Consider the following 17,317-nt stretch of genomic DNA (forward strand, 5'->3'; position numbering starts at 1 on the left):
GCACAATACCTAATAAAGAGCACCATAGATGCCTTTGGGAAATCATTGTTTCCCAGAGGCAAAGTGCTAGGTCTTTAACATGATAAATTTGTAAGCTTTGCTTTGCATTTGTTGGCTCAGCCGAAGAGTATATTTTGAGCCCTTGTCCTGTAATTGGCCCTGTCGTAATTGTTAAGGAGTACAGAAAGATGAATAGAATATAATGCCTGTCCAAAAGGGAAGTTCAGGGGCCAAACCGGAAAAGTAAACCCTACAATTTCAAAATGGTCTTGAAACATGTAAGGACATCATCGGAAAATAAATACAATATTGGGAAAGGCAGTGTGGTGGTGTGGGGAAGAAGGCAAAGAAACCGTAATTTGACTGTCAGCATGGCTGGGTTCCAGGGCACATTACTGACTGTGTGACTTTAGGCTTCATCTGCTCATTTGTGAAGTGGAGAGAACAGCATTTCCCTCTAATATGAAAACTAGTAAAGCATGTAAGTTGCTTAGAACAGAGTGAGGAAGTTCAAGTTAGGGTTTCTCTTTTTAATGTAAGCCCATGGCCATGGCTCCTATTTTTAAGAAGATTCCAATCCGAATCTACAAAAAATAGAAATAAATCCTATTTAATTGTGGCTTTGGAGAACAGCAGGTGTGGCTGGAACTGCTTCAATCATTGTTAACAACCTGCCATGAATCATACACATTGCTAAGTCCTGAGGGTATGAAGTAAGCCCAACAAAATGCTTGCCCTGTTGAAGCTTTATCCTAGTAGGGAAAGCAGAAGAACATGAAACAATGTTATATATACTATGGTACATAATAATATCCAGTAGTGATAAGTGCTGTGCAGAAAAGCAAAGTCTGGTAGGGTATAGTTACATTTGGAGGCTGTTTTGAAAAGGGTGGTCAAGGAAGATGTCACTAAAGAAGTGACCTTTGAACTCAAGAATAGGGAGAAAGTCATACAAATATCCAAAGGAAGAGGTAAAAGCAAGTGAAAGGTCCTGAACAAGACACAAGGACCCTTTATTTTTGGAGCAGCAAGAAGGTCAGGATAGCTGGAATAGAATGAGTGGGAAGGGAGAGATGGGGTTAGGAGTTGAGATCAGAGAGGAGGGTCAGGACCACAACACACAAGTGGAAGATCACAGAATTTGTTCTAAGTGTGAGGAGAAGTTACTGGCTTTTTAAGCTGAGGAGAATATTATTTTGCATTTGCTACTAATATTAATTATAGCATAAATCTGGCTGCTCTCTAGGAAATAAAGAAAGTAGGAAGCTGAGTTGTGGGAGTCTATGGAGAGATGGAGGGTTTAGGGTGATAGCAGTGACTTGGTTGGGAAATGAAGGGAGGTAGCCAACATGGTTCACTGGTGGATTCCACATGATGTTTGGGGGAACTGGATGAATAACAGAAGCTATTTCCATAGGTGGTGGTGTTAGAGCAGTAGGAAGAAAAGCATCATTTTTTAAAATTAATTTTTGAGATGCCTATAATTCTTCACATGAGGTAAGTTGGTGATAATATGTGCAAAGTTATGTCAAGGTTTGTGATATAAAATTAGGTGAAGTCACATGATTGTATGAGTAAGTATAGAAAGACAGCCAAAAAGGAGGGCAAGAAAACAGTAGAATTGAGAGGTAAGGAAAGGAGGAGCCAGCAAAAGAAAGTAGCCTCCTGCATGAGTAGTGTAGTGTTCCCGTGCAGTTGAAAAGGCAAGTAGGATAAAGATGGGGACTGGCACATCAGTGTTATTAGTGACCTTGACAAGAGTCCTTTTGGTGGAATGGTGGAGAAAAAAAGCCTTATCCTATTTGGTTGAGAAGAGAACATAGGGGAGGAAATGGAGACACAAAATGCATAACTTTTAAGAACTTTCTTTTCTAATAAAAGATCATTGGTTTGACAGATGGAAAAGATAGTAAAGAAGGAATTTAGTTTTAGGATTAGCAATACTTACAATTTGTAAGCTAACAGGATTGAACTTTCAAACTGGAAAAAATAGCTGCTGGGTGTATTGGGGTGGAAGTTGTGTGTGTGGGGGGGGACACATGTCATTGCAGGAACCAAGACCTAGGGTAGGGGAGAGGGGATGGGAGTCATCTGAGGTGAAACTGGAGGAGCTGCCCTTAAGTAGAAGTGAATGATGATGAGCCTAGTAAGAGGACAGAAAGGAGAATATGAGTGTCAATAAGTTGGTCAATCTGCGGCCAGGAAGAAGATGTAGTTCCCTTCTAATGGGGTCATTCTAGTCTTTAATAGTGATTTATATAATAAAGAAGGTTCCCAGGGGCCCACAAAATATTCTTTCCTAATTTAACATTTAATTTTTGTTTTGGTAATTTATAGTCCCCCAATACTGTCTTGTATCACTGTAGTTAACAGAATTCATTTCTTTCTCAGGATTGTGGTGGAAAAAGAGTAAGAAAGAGGGGTGAGGCTGTAGCTCAATAGTAAAGTTCTTACCTTGCATGTGTGAGGCACTGGGTTCAATCCTCAGCACTACATTAAAAACAAGTAAAGTTACTGAGTGTTTATCTACAATATTTTAAGAAAGAAAGGGAAGGGAGAAAAGAGGGTGATGAGGGAAGAAAGGAAAAGAAAAGATCATTATTATGTGACAGAATATAAACCTCTTTTAAAAGGATTGCATATCACACATTTACAGAAGGTGATAATGTTAATGTGTATCAGCTGCCAATTCCTTCCCAGGAAAGAAAACAGCTCCTTATATTTACCTAGGGCTGGAGTTTCCCAGAAATTTGGCTGAACAGGATTCCTGGAGGGAAAGGAGCATGTTTCCAAGCACAACAGACGCACTGAGAGGCCCTGAGAATAAATTGCTCTTTAAGCTGCTATGGGAAGAAAAAACAGAGGATAATTTGGGATGCCTTCAGTTTGTTGTTTCACACCTCCACAGAGACTTGATATGCAATTTTTAAAAGCAAAGATACAGAGGGAAAAATGCAGTTGTTTTTGTTTTCCTTTAAACAAATCAGTAGCAAGAAAACTTGGGCTCGTCCGGGATTTGAACCCGGGACCTCTCGCACCCTAAGCGAGAATCATACCCCTAGACCAACGAGCCACCTCTAGAAACATCTTTGATTTTGCCTCAAGGCTCATTGACAGCATCCTTTGACTGGGAAAAGATGGGTGGAGTGCCTTCTATCGGCGGGAATGTGTGTTTGCTAACACAGCAGGGTGGCGCCTCACACAGAGGCTGAGCTCACTTTCTGTGATAGATCTAGACGAAACCGGAGGCTTCCGCAGGCAGAACTGAATCTGATTTGCTCAAGAACTTCCTGAGTTGACACCAGCATTGTGGACACGTGCCGAACCAGCATCCGGAGCTCAGGGTCCCTTCATCTCTCTCTGTGCAAAAGAAAACAAAAGGAGTTATCACAGGCCCCAGCGAGATTTGAACTCGCGACCCCTGGTTTACAAGACCAGTGCTCTAACCCCTGAGCTATGGAGCCAGCACCTGTAAGTTAGGTCTCTTTCTCTTGTCTTATAGACTCATATTGTAAACCTAGCATTCCCAAGTACTGAACGTTGTTTTATTCCAAGCAAAAGGGCAGGGCACCGTATTCTGCTACAAAACTGAAACTGTTACTCATCATTGTTGCTAAAACGTCGCCTGCTGTGCCTCTATAGTGCAGAAATAATAATGCCGGATACTGGGGTGTCCGGAGGATGCCCCCTGGGCTATAAGAGGGCATCTGGAGGCTGATCGACAAAGGGAATAGTGCACACTCCTCTCACTCAAGCGGTGGGAAAATCCAGGGACGGGGTGAGAGGCTTTATCCTTTCTGAATCCAGAACGACAAACCTTTAATTTTGCGTTTTTAGAATGAATGCCTAAGATCAAACGGGAGGAGCAAACAAGGAAAAAGGGTGTTGGAGAGAAAGAGTTTAATCTTTCTCTAAAGATATACACAGATTTACATATCTTCGGTATAAAAATAATACGATTTTTATTTTAAAAATTGTGTTTCCAACTTTTGAAAATTTTGTTTAGATAATAATCATGTCTATTTCTTACTGCAAATATAGCTGTAGATAAGGATTGCAGAAAAGGCCTAATTGGTGCAACCCCAGGAAGTGAACCAAGTTTGCTTAGTAAGAGAGTTTTCTGTCGCAAATCTGCTCTTATACTCACTACTTTTTAATGTTTTCATTTGTCCTAGATCACAAAGTTTGTCGGAAATCTGTAAATTTCTGATGGTCTCCTTTAAACAATGTTGCTGATCTTTCAAATTTTTAAGGAACAGATATTCTCTACTTAGGTATAGGCAAAATAAAGCATTAGTGGCAACTATTCTGGGGTTGGAGATAACTAATGGGGATGAGTCTAGGTGAGATGAATAGGAACACAGCACCGGAGAAAGACTGCAGAATCCTCTGTGTCCTGATAAGCACTGCTGTTCCCAAAACTCGTGAGTATTCAGTCCTTGGTCTTCCTATGCCAGGCACTGGCCTCCATGTTCTCAAGAGAACAAGACTGGGCTTTAACTGAATCAAGAAGGAGGTCTCTGTATCCCGCTGCCTACAAAGCATTTCTTTGCAGTTAACCTCCAACAGGATGATCTCTTTGGACCTTGCAACTAAAGAGAGGCCTCACAACTTCAGGAAGTAGTGTTGCCTGGCTTTCTAGAACAGGAAAACCCAATTAAAACAAAGTGGGTCATAGATGGAATGTGAATGTTGGAGTGTGTAGACACTGAGTGCATAGTGCAGTGGTTAGAAAAAACCTGAGTTTGGTCTGTTATTTAACTCTGCCATGTCTCAGTCTCCTTGTTTTGGAAATGAGCTGTGGAAAGCAGTGACATGAACCATGGTTTCTGATTGCCTCATGGCTTTTGCACTGGGAACTTCCTGTGCAAAGGTACAAATCAAGATGGCCCAGTTGCTATGATAACACAGGCCTGAGGAGGCTTTCCCTAAAAGACACAGAGCAGTGTGTGTCAGTCAGGACCTTGAGCTCAGGCACCAACTCCCTGGGATAGAGAATTCTGAGCATAACAAGATAACCCTAATGTCTTGCCAGTCCTGTGTCCTTCAGATGAAACTTTCTCACAAATAACCTTTTGATGAAACCTATATGATGAGCATGCTGTACTAGCTCTGGGTCATCATTCTCCCTTAGAGGATGATGTCCCACCTGGCCTTAGCCTTTTCTCTATGTGTGTCTATTTGTCTTTTCTCAATCCCCCATCACCTCTTGCTTGGTGTTTCCCTGCATTAACAGCCATGACTGAGATGGGGCCACAGCAATGAGCATTCATTATTATCATCAATCTTATGATCTTTGTTATTGTTTTAATTTTCAGAAAGACTGGCTGTTTTAGTCAGTTTTTTGGGGGTGGGTTGCTTTGTTTTTGTTTTTTATTTATTTGTTTGCTGTTGTGACCATAAGACCTGACAAGAACAACATAGAGGAGGAAAAGTTTATTTGGGACTCACAGTTTCAGAGGTCCCAGTCCATAGACAACCAAGTCCATTGCTCTGGTACTGAGATGAGGCAGAACAACATGGTGGAAGGGCATGGCAGAGGAAAGCAGCTCAGAACATGGCACCAGGAATTGGTGAGAAGTAAGCAGAGAGAGAGATCCACTCATCAGGGACAAGCCCAAAGGCTTGCTCCCTAGTGACCTTCCTCCTTCAGCCACACCCTACCTACCTAGAGTCACCACCCATTTAATCAATTCAAATGAATCATTGCATTGATTATGTTAAGGCTCTCATAACCCAATCATTTCACTTCCAAACTTTTTTGCTCTATCACACACATGAGCTTTTGGGGGATACCTCATATCTAAGCCATAACACTGGCCTTAGGCAAACAGTCAAAACTACCTCTCACCTCCTTCCCTCCTTGCTGTTTCTCCTCCTTTCTTTACTTGATATTCTCTGATCATATTCTTGACTTCTCTTTCCTTTTCCTGGAATATGTTTCCTTATTCTCACCCTGTCCCAACTTGGTGAGCTCACTTCTATTCCCTACTGGACTGATTTAACATAGACTGATTTACCACATTTAAGAGGACTTTAAAATGCTCAAAGATGAATTCCAGGGAGAAAGCCAGGGTAACAACTATGGAACTGACATTTTTTGTTTCTCCTACAGAGAAGTTGTCTTTGGGGATAGGATTCTCACTCTTCTGTCAACATAAATAAACCTCTGTCCAATAGACCCTATATACATCCAGTTGACCTCCTACCCTTAATGATTGTCCCAAGAGTTATGTCAAACTCTTATACTCTCCCAACCCTCAGAACACACAGCTCACTTTAGTTGGCCTGTCTGACTTCAAGAGACCCCAAGAGCCCCTTCTGCTAGTTTATCAGATTTGAACCTGGGTGTTTCAGTGTTCTCTGGCATATCCCGAGCACCTCTTTCCCTGAGCAACTTCATCCCTTGTTGGGATCATAGGAACATTTTAATCACTTTTCTGTTTGTTTGTTTGTTTGTTTGTAATTCTTTCATTTCTCCTCAATTTTTTATTTTGAAAAACTTTAATCCTAGTGTGGAGGTTAAAAAAAAAGATCAAATAAATAAATGAGAACAAATAAAGGCTATTCATAGCTGGCTGTAGCAAGGGAGTCACATCCCTTGAGTTTTAGCAGAGGCTCAATAGCAGGCAGAAGAGTGGGAAAACTTTTTAGTGGACAAAGGAAATGCTTTGAGGGATGCCATATTTGGAGTATATAAGCATGGGGGAAACTGTAGGTAAGCTCACTGTCCCTTTAGAGATGCTACATAGATGCAGGGCATCTTATGTGATTAGACATACATATTTGTATGTGGTTAGACATACATATTTGGCTTTCTCTGGTTGATACTAAGTTAGAAGCAGGAAAAAATACCAGATAAGCATCAATCATTAATCAAGCCTTGTTGTTTGGAGTTGATTATTTATTTATTTATTTATTTATTGGGGGAGAACCCAGGAGTGCTTTATACTGTTACCCCTCAGTCCTTTTCATTTTTTAAATTTTGAGACAGTATCTTGCTAAGTTGGTGAGGCTGGCCTCAACCCTGCAATTCTCTTGCCTCAGCCTCCAGAGTAACTGGGGTTACTTGGAGCTGATTTTTATGTAAGTTTTATTGTTTGGTCTCTAGATTGGTTGTTGGAGATAGTGGTCTGGCTTCCTATAAATATGGTGTATAGATAGTAGGCTGAATTCCTGGGCTAGTCATTGTAGATAATTGGTTGATTTTCTGAACCAAATGTAAGTTGTGGATTAGAGTTCTCTTTTTATACATGGTTTGGCCATTTGGGGATTGTATATGCACATACTAGAGGAAAGGTGTTTTTTTTTTTTTGTTGTTGTTTTTTTGAGTATAATAAAACAGATTTGTTTGAAGGATGTGAAATGGGCTGAGTGCTATTTTGAAGAACTGAAGGAAGATCGTATTTCCAAGTCCAAAAGAATTTCTAGAAGATGTTTCCATTTGCCTGGCCCTAAGAGACTAAATCCATTAAATACACTCTTGTGTGTTCACTGAGAAGCTGACTTAGGTTTGAGGACTTGGTACTCTGTGGAACTGGAATCAGGGGCTAGAAAAAGGCAATAGAGAGAAATCAAAGAGAAAATCAGTTATACATAGACTTTATCTTTTTAAATCCCAAACACCCAGACTATTGTATCTGTGGGCTCTGAATGGGGAAGGAGGACATTGATACCAGAAAGATGAACAGAAACAAATAAATCAAAATGTCTCATATGCTTTCCATTTCTATTCCTGCTGACCATGCCCTAGGTCAGGGTTGCATTTCTTTTCAACTAAACCTTTCCAAGGTGATCAATTTGATAAGATTGCTTCTGAAATCTCTTTGGTCTATGGGAGACCATGGACTCCAGTGAACATTATAAAAACAAGTACAGGGGCTGAAGTTGTGGCTCAGTGGTAGAGCACTTCCCTACCATGCGTGAGGGACTGGGTTCGATCCCAGGTACCACCTCAAAATGAACAAATAAATGTATTGTGTCCATCTACAATTTTTTTTAAAAGTGCAAATATATTTCCTTTTTCTTCTTAGGGCATTTATATTAGAAAAATTTTAAGTACATTACAATGTTTTGCATTAGTGTGATGATCAATGAGATACAGATACAAGTTCATATAGAAGCTAAATATTTAAGTAAAAGCTAATTTAATTTAAGGAAATTAAAAAGGCAAACTAAATAAAAGGAAGCAAAGGCTATTCAGGGATTGCTATAGTGCATTCATCAAAAAGAATAGACTATTTACTGGCATTGAATTTTTAGCAAGATTTTGTAGAACATGTAGAAGGATTCCTCCAGCCTACAGCATAGGGGTCTCTAATAGAGGTAGGGACAGAGCTTTCCATTGCAGTGTAGTATGTATCTCCTGCTGAAGATTGATCCAGAAAGATTCTGCTGGGGAATCTTTCTACACTCATTTAGAACATTTGAAAGTTCTAAATTAGTGTAGAATATATGGTACATAGGTTAGTATTTAGCTACCTCTCAAAAGTTCAAGTGTCCAACTGCCTTTGAGGAACTTAAGATTCTAATTTAATAGATGCTACAATCTGCATTTCTAATATGCTACCAAGAAATACTGCTAGCAGCAGTGGTCTCTGGATCACACTTTTAGTAGAAAGGTCTTGCAATCTGTACAATTAGAAAAATGAGAAATTATACCCCAATGATTCAAATATATGAATTGCCAAGATCATTGTAATGTAATGTGTAGCTAATAAAAAAATAAAATAAAAAGAGAGTAAATCTCTTCCTTGTCATCATTTGGATTATTAATAAGGTGAGGAGAGCAGGAAATTTCAGGTTAAACTCTCTAGCAATATTGTAGAATGCAAAAGCCCAGACTACTTACATTCTGAAGTCTTAAGTAATAGCCATGTGCCAGACAAACACTGGGCATATATGTATCAGGCATCTGTCTTTTTTAAAACATTCATTTAGTTTTTAGTTGTTGTTGGACACAATATCTTTACTTATTTGTTTGTATGTGGTGCTGAGGCTCGAACCCAGGGCCTCACTTGTGCTAGACAAACACTCTACCGCTGAGCCACAACTCCAACCCAGGCATTGGGTGGCTATCCCACGTGCTTCAGATACTGGGTGTGCAGAAAAGTTGGCATTCCACTAGGAAAACTGAGACACCTGACTTATGAGTCTCAGGTCACTTCTTGCCTGAATGGTTCAACCTACCCTGTGATCCGCTTCTTGAGAGGAAAAGTCCTAGGCTCACCCTCCATGGAAGGATTCACAGTGCAAAGCAGGCTATGGGTCCTTGGACAGCACCATCAACTGAATAAGGGAAATCAAGTCCCACTGGCAAATAAAGGAATTTTGTCCAGGGACATGAGAGTGTGGTACTTTCTCTCTTGTTAAGGAAGTCTGTCAGTTTGGGAAACTTGAACATGCAACATTCCTAGATCAAAGCACCTCTGCTGTAATGACCAGGTTCTTCCCGGTTGAATGGTCCTTTCCTTTTATTGGCTGGTCTGGAATCAAAAAAAGGATTGAAGAAGAGCTAAGGGCACGTTCATCTTGAGAAATATTTACAGGTTTTGTAGGTTATTTAAATTGATAAGTCTACCAAATTATAACACAGGAAGACATGCATGTGACTGTGTAATCTCATTTGGAGATCTCACCAAAAGTCTCAACCTGTTGCTTCTAAGGACCTATCTACAGACCACGAGTTTCTTGACTGGCTCAGTACTAGGCATAAGAGTTCAACACATATTTTGAATATTTGTTCTCTCTCCTCCCATTTGCCCCACTCTCCAATCCGAAGGAATACGGGTGTCTTTTCTCTCTTTCAAATTGATGCCTCTTCCACAACTCTAGGATTGTCTCCAACTTCAGAATAACATTTGTCTTTCTGTGCCTGACCCTGATTGACTTGCGGCTACTGTTGGAGACAGTAAATTTGCACTTTTTCTAAAGTTTGAAAACAAAGTGAAATTTCTTAGAAGTCCTTTCTTCAGGCAAAGAGGCTGAGGACAGTAGGTGATTTGAATCCCTCCGCCCCAGGTGACCAGGGAAGCCTCACTCTTAACATGCTGCTAGATTTGACACCTGTAACTCGGTGCGCACCTGGCTTTGGGCGCTGACCACCTGCTAGCAGGCGCCTCCCTCCTGACTCCTGTAGCTTCTGGGGAGAAAGAGAACCTGGTCAGGGCCTACGGGTGGACCATCAGCTCCGTTAGAGACCTCTGCATGCCTGTGAGCTGGAAAGGGGAACACCAGGGAGCGACAAGGAACAAAAAAGAGGTGAGAACAAACCCTGTGGGTTTGAGAGGTGCGGGAGCGTCCGCTGCCGCATTCGGGGACTGCGGGGTGGACGCTGGAGGAAAACCCATCATCGACCTCCTAAGGCTGGGACGGCTTCTCGTGTGGTCCCTGCCTCTCTGTCTTAGATCAACGTTTATCCTGTGCTCCTGAGTCCTGTTTCTAAGCAGTTTTCTTCAACTTCTTTCTCTCTCATCACCTCCCACTCCTGGCATGGGTGACCCTGAACTGGAAGGAAAGTCGCCTCCTGAAGATCTGGCAAAGGACAACCTGGCCCTTCTCTACCTACCCTGACCTTCGACCCCTCAGGCCACAGGGCTTGAGGAGATACCTTGAGGAGAGGCCTTCAGCAAGGAGAGACAGTGACTTGCACTCAAGTTTAGGAAACATTGATTAGACTCCTAGAAGGGAATTGCAAGAGATTAAGAAACGGCGCATCAGAGATGACCAAGAATACAAATAATCCATAGACCAGGACTTTGGGCCGAGTGAGATTCGTTGGCAGTGAGTGATTCTCACTTTGGTTGCAGGAAATCCTTGGTATCACCTCTTAAACGTTTTCGAGCTTACCCTCTGCTCTTTTCCAAGGAAAAAATGCAGAGTAAGCAGCCCCAGGCTCAAAGGAAGCCTTTCTGAGCTGGGAATGGTCTTGAAATGTGATTGCTCTCTAGGAACATTGTTCTGGTGCTACAGCAGTGACCACCGGCTTCAGTTTACCCAGCGTGCAGAGAGGCCATTCTCAATGACTGACAAGTTAGACTCCACATCACCATTCTGAACCTACAGGAGGAGGCCAAGGAATTTTCTTTGAGCACAAGAACAGGCTCACCAGATTCGCTAAGAAAAGGGGGCTCAGAGGAGACCTGGACTTACAGCACTCTAAGCAAAATTCCTATCCACAGACCCTCCACCTAACAGCAATGAGTTTCTTATTCTTCCATTTTCTCTAATAACTTTCAATGAGTCCCCAGAGGGAAACCCCCACCCCAACCCCCTCCGCACCCGCTTCTGGATCTTATTGCTTTTTTTAAGAAAAAGAACGACTCAAAGGACACTTATACTGATAATTTTTGATTGCCTGTGTCAATCTAAAAAAAAAATTATAGAGATTCTCTAAAGAATATTGATATACTAATATTTATCTGAGATAGCAAGGCATTATAATGGAAATATGCATGCCACACTAAACTAGGGGCATATTCAAAGGGGTTAAGGCAAAGCAGAGTTTCAAAAACAAAAATGTGGAAGATTACATCAGATATACCGAAATAATAATTTTTGATTACAATTATGAATGTCAATCTAAGGTTGAACAGATAGTTCCTAAGCAACTGTCCTTGCACAAATACTTTTCATATAAGTTTGTGGTGGCCTCTCTTATAAATTTGTGGTTCTGGCAGAATCTTGGTTATCATCAGTCAATCATGCTTAAGAATTCTTCCTTCATAATTTTCCGGTTTGATTGACTGCCCTTCTGACTAGTATGAGATCTCAGTGTAATTTTAATAACTCTCAAATTTCTTTCGCACCTTCTATCTAACCCACTTCCCAGAGCTTGCGAGAATATAATGAGTCATTTAGTCTCCAGGTTTGCTCAGATTTCCTGAGATGAATAAAAACATTCTACTTCCACCAGGAAGAAAAAAAAAAAAAAAAAAAGTCCGAATTCCATGCTTTCACCCTAGGGCAAAGTGCTCAGAGATGAAAAAGGTAATAGAAACAAGAGGGGTCTCACGTGGTAGTGTGGCCGAGCGGTCTAAGGCGCTGGATTTAGGCTCCAGTCTCTTCGGAGGCGTGGGTTCGAATCCCACCACTGCCAATTGTACGTTTTTAATTGAGCCCAATTCCGAACAACTAACAGTCTTGATTTAAAAGTGTAGGTGCGATAATTGGAAAAGTTTCCACTTTCCGGTCACCAGGTATGGTTCACTCTGAAATCTTTATTTGCTTCTCAAATCACCCCGGTTTCCTGTAAAAATTTCCTTCCGATGTCAGGGCAGTGTCATCTGACAGCCTGTAGACGGACTCTTAAATCGAGCCTGACTCCTTCAGCCCAAGGTTTTCACTGCTTTCCATTCTCCTCAAACTCACGGTTCACACAGAATCATTCTCATGATCTGGTTTAGGCACCAGCAGCCTGGTTCAAGGGGTGCAGTTCTGTGCTCCCGAAATATCCCCAGGAGACCCTGCTTTGGTTCTAAATAGCATTACTCTTGTAATGGAATATGAGGGATGAATGAGAGTACAGAAAGCCAAACCTTAGTGGGCTTGGAGCTCTCACTCAGGTATCATTATGCCATGGGAAAGAAATAGCCAGGTAGACAGTTAACTTGAATTTGATTTTGCAGCTAAGTACGATTTGTTAAACCAAAACTCTTGAGATCAAGAGATGTCTGAAATAAAAGGGTTTATTGACATTTTAACAGACACAGGAAAGAAAAAAAAAAGGGAGGGGGGGGCTGGTCCTGGGATAAGTTCTCATAGCCCCCAGCAGCAGGGCCAGATAGCATCTGGGAAAATGTCCAGTGGACAAAAGTTAAGAATATTTTTTTATAACAAAAATCAGGGAAAGGAAGACATAAATCGTTAACATTGAACCTACATTGGCTACAGATAAGAGGGTTGTGATAACATGAATAGGGGGAAGCTTTGGGATGGGAGGATAGTACACAAGAAGAAGTAATTGTTTTTGAATCATTTAGGGTTGTAAGCAGGATGGTTGTGCCTAAAGAATGGTGATGGAATTTAATGTTTTAACATACAGTCAAGAATGTGAAATAGTCTGTTCTTTAAGGCTTGTGACTTGGTACTTAATTAACTTCCCTTATGTCTCTCTTTCATCCTCTGCCCTTTGCAATTAAATTTAGGACATTTCAGAATTTTTCTTTTATCAGATTCCAAAATACATAAAAGGTGATTCTTGACTGACTCCATGCCATGCTGATATGGGACCCAGGGGATATGCTGTGAATGTTGTTGGCTCAGCCCCTCTCCTGCCCCTTCCAAGTGAATCTACTCATTTTGGAGGCTACCCACCCCACCCCCTCAAAGATCTCCAAACAAGTTCCTTTCTTCTTCACCCATCTCACTCCAAATTCTCAACAAAGGGGCTGTTTTTTTTTTTTGTCTCAGAAATTGGAGACCAAACTTGCTTTGTTCCCAGTTCCTACTGGGTAGGAGTGGGGGGCTCTGGAGGTTGGGAATATAGCACCCAGATAGAGCATGTGCATAGCCTACACAAAATGCTGAATTCAATCCCCATCACCCAAAGTAAAAAATACATAAATAAAATCCTGTACCTATGGATAAATTGCACATTCCTAACATTTCTGTAAAATTCCCTTTTTGTATAATTTCCATGTCATTGCCCTTCCTTTCTTCACAGAGCAATTGTTGTTTTCTAATGTTTTTTTCCCTTTGTTCTGAAGTCTAATTCTGAGCATTATCCCAAGATTCATTTGTTTTGTTTTCTGTTCATCTCTAATTCCTATCAGATCTTTTTTAAAATATTTTTTTAGTTGCTGATGGACCTTTATTTTATTTATGTGTATGTGGTGCTAAGAATAGAACCCAGTGCTTCACCCATGCTAGGCAAGCGCTACCCCTGAGCCACAACCCCAGTCCCATTATCAGGTCTATTTTGATTACTGTTTGCTTATTTATTTGTTTGATTTTATACTAGGATTGAACCCAGAAGTACTCTACTGCTGAACTACATTACCAGTCCTTTTATTTTTTATTTTTTTGTTACCAGGGATTGAACCCAGGGACACTTAGTCACTGAGATCTCAGACCTTTTTTTTTGAAACAGGGTCTCACGAAGTTCCTTAGGACCTCCCTAAATTGCTGAGGCTGGCTTTGAGTTTGTGATCCTCCTGCTTCAGTCTTCTTAATTGCTGGAATTACAGGCTTGCACCACCACACCCTGTAGCATAGTTTGATGTTTTCAAGGCCCTAGAGAGTGCCTCCTGTTAGGTTATCATCTCCCTCCAAAAAAGAGTGAACTGGGAGCCCTGTTCCTATACCGCTCCCATGCTCCTGGTCAGACCCTTTCCCAGGACTCTCCACCGTTGTCCAATGACAAAAGCATTTCCCAGCCTCTGGAGAGCACCATCTTGGAGTGATTTTGTTTGTGTTGTTTTGTTCCTTGCCTTCTTGTGTCCATAGTACCTTTACTGTCTCTTAGTACCAGTCAATACCATCTCCTATTAACCGGAATGCTCCTTTGCTTCTGTTTCCATTCACTTACACTTCACTCCTCCCTGCCTTTTTACTGCTACTGTCAAATTAATCCTGAACTCTTATCCTTCCCTGTGTCCCCTTTTCTCTTTCCTCCTGAAATCTCCTGCCATTCCTCCAGCTATATACCCTGTCGCCTTGCCACATCCTCTACCCCCACTCCTTTCTGGCACTCTGGCTGTCACTTCTCCCAACATATCCACCTCCCTGATTTTTTGTCATTCTATCGCACATACACACCTAAGACCCTTTTACACACTTAATCCATTTTGTCCCATAGCCCCATATGTGGAACACCTATAAAAATTTGTAGTAGACAGTTTAGAATATAATTATAAAAATTGTAATTGATATCAATTAATATAATACTATATATAATTATAATTTCTATCTTATTTTAATGCACCCATGTCATTTTTATTGAAATATTTGCAGAGTTGAAAACTTGGGACTTAATGGCTTAACAGCCCACTGATATTTCTATCGAATTCTAGCTGAAAATTCTCTTTCATTTGTCTTTCCTTATCATTCTGATGGCTTCTTTTTATTTTCCTAATTGTGCTCCCATATTGTGTTGTAAATGTTTACTGGTAGTATCAGTAGATAAACACAGTATTATCTACATAGTTCCTCCAACTAAACTGCAAATTATGCAAGTCGCCGTTTAAAAATACAATAAACTTTATTTTTGGTACTGGGGATAAAACTAAGGGGTTCTTTATTTAGTTTTTATTTTGAGACAGGGCTTCACTCATTTGCTGAGACTGGCCTTGAACTTTTGATCCTCCTGTCTCAGCCTCCCAATAGCATGTGCTATTAATCCTGCTAGACTTTATTTTATCTTTGATACCAGGGATTGAACTCATGGGTACTCGACCACTGAGCCACATCCCCAGCCCTATTTTACATTTTATTTAGAGATAGGGTCTCACTGAATTGCTTAGTGCCTCATTTTTGCTGAGGCTGGCTTTGAACTCATGATCCTCCTGCCTCAGCCTCCCAAGCTGCTGGCCTGCACTGCTGATGCAGGCTAGACTTTATTTTTAAAGAGTAGCTTTAGGTTTATACTAAAATTGAGTGGAAATGTCACAATTCTTACATACTCCAACCTCTCCCCAACACATACTGTCTCCCTCACTTGTACATGTTGCTTCAACCAACATGGAATCAACATGGAAACATCATCATTAACCAAAGTCTGTAGTTTACATTAGGCTTCACTTTTGGTGGTGTACATTGTATGGTTTTGGACAAATGTATAATGACATCTACCCTTCATCCTTACAGTATCATACAGAGTAGTTTCCTCATACTAAAAATCCTCTATGCCCCACCTATTAATTCCTTCTTCTCCCTAACTCCTAAAGACCACTGTTCTTTTTACTATCTACATAGTTTTGCCTTTTTCAGAATGTCATACAGTTGGAATCACACAGTATGTAGCCTTTTCTTTCACTTAGTGATATGAATTTAAATTTACCTCCATGTCTTTTAATGGCTTGATAACTCATTTCTTCTTACACTGAATACTATTCTGTTGTTTGTAAATACCAGTTTACTTATCCATTTACCTACCAAAGGACATATTGTTGGCTATCAAGTGTTGGCAATTAGGTCTAAAGCTTCTATAAACATTATGTGCAGATTAACGAATGAACATGAGTTTTAACTCATTTGAGCAAGTACCTAAGAATGTGATTGCTAGGTTGCATGGGAAGTGTATGTTTAATTTTGTTAGAAACTGTAAAACAGTCCTCCATAATAGTGCAGGGTATTTTTAAACTTCATTTTGTAAACTAAAAGAAAACAACAACAACATCAACAAAATCATTTTTAAGTGTAATGGATATGAGTGGCATATTTTGAAAAATACATAAAAGTATAAAGAATATTAATTACCCACAAACAAATGTCATATTCCCTTCTTTCAATTTTTAAATGATAACTTTTATCATTTAGAACAAATTTCTAGAAGCAGAAATAAAATACTTGGTCAATTGTAGTGTCTTTTTAACTTTCTTTCTTGATTTACAATGGCTAGTCGTTCTCCAGAAAGTAGTGACATTCTACAAGAAAGTCGTTGACATTCTATGAGGACGTCCTTGTCATTGCATTTTTGTATTAAATATTAATAAGTACTTTGGTGGACAAATAAATCCCTTTGTTTTAACTAGTATTTCTTTCTTCTTAAGGAATACTTTCCATATACATGGTTTATTATCTCTATTGTTTGTTTATATCCTTTCAAAGAGCAGACCTTTCTAAAATATTTCTCTTTGAACCGTGAATTACCATATGAATTATTCAAGGTAATGAAAAAGGGTAGGAATGAAGATGAAGAATAATGTTCGAAATTCAATCAGTGCATGCTAGTCTGAAAGATTTGGAGATTAACTTATTTATTTTCTTTTCTTTTTCTTTTTTTTTTTTAATGTATATGGACTCAATGCCTTTATTTGTTTTTATGTGGTGCTAGGATCGAACCCAGAGGCAAGTGCTCTACCACTGAGCTACAATTCCAGCCCGAGATTAACGATTTTAAATCTAAAAAGAACGTCATTAATTCGCAACTCTGGAGTAAATAGGATCGAATGTTCTGCGGGATCACAAAGGGAACAGGCGAAAGTAAGGTTCATGGTCAGCAAAAACTCACGGGGTTAGAAGGTTCTGCTCTTGGGAAACTTACAGGAAGCAAAAACCCCGCGCGCCTCCTTCGAGCCGGAATCGAACCAGCGACCTAAGGATGACTACAGGTGGCAGCCTCTACAGTCCTCCGCTCTACCAGCTGAGCTATCGAAGG

General features: G+C 40.4%; 4 non-coding genes across 4 annotated transcripts; 1 reads left to right on the top strand and 3 right to left on the bottom strand.

Annotated features, from left to right (window-relative positions):
• Positions 1–3,001: 3,001 nt before the first annotated feature.
• Trnap-agg (transfer RNA proline (anticodon AGG)) lies at positions 3,002–3,073 on the bottom strand. Its single transcript has one exon. It is a non-coding gene; the product is annotated as a tRNA-Pro (tRNA).
• A 318-nt stretch (positions 3,074–3,391) lies between these two features.
• On the bottom strand, positions 3,392–3,464 carry Trnat-ugu (transfer RNA threonine (anticodon UGU)). Its single transcript has one exon. It is a non-coding gene; the product is annotated as a tRNA-Thr (tRNA).
• An 8,551-nt stretch (positions 3,465–12,015) lies between these two features.
• On the top strand, positions 12,016–12,097 carry Trnal-uag (transfer RNA leucine (anticodon UAG)). Its single transcript has one exon. It is a non-coding gene; the product is annotated as a tRNA-Leu (tRNA).
• A 5,129-nt stretch (positions 12,098–17,226) lies between these two features.
• On the bottom strand, positions 17,227–17,317 carry Trnay-gua (transfer RNA tyrosine (anticodon GUA)). Its single transcript is given in 2 exon segments — positions 17,227–17,262; positions 17,281–17,317. It is a non-coding gene; the product is annotated as a tRNA-Tyr (tRNA).

The sequence above is a fragment of the Callospermophilus lateralis genome, chromosome 3, assembly GCF_048772815.1.
Source record: "Callospermophilus lateralis isolate mCalLat2 chromosome 3, mCalLat2.hap1, whole genome shotgun sequence".
NCBI lineage: Eukaryota > Metazoa > Chordata > Mammalia > Rodentia > Sciuridae > Callospermophilus > Callospermophilus lateralis.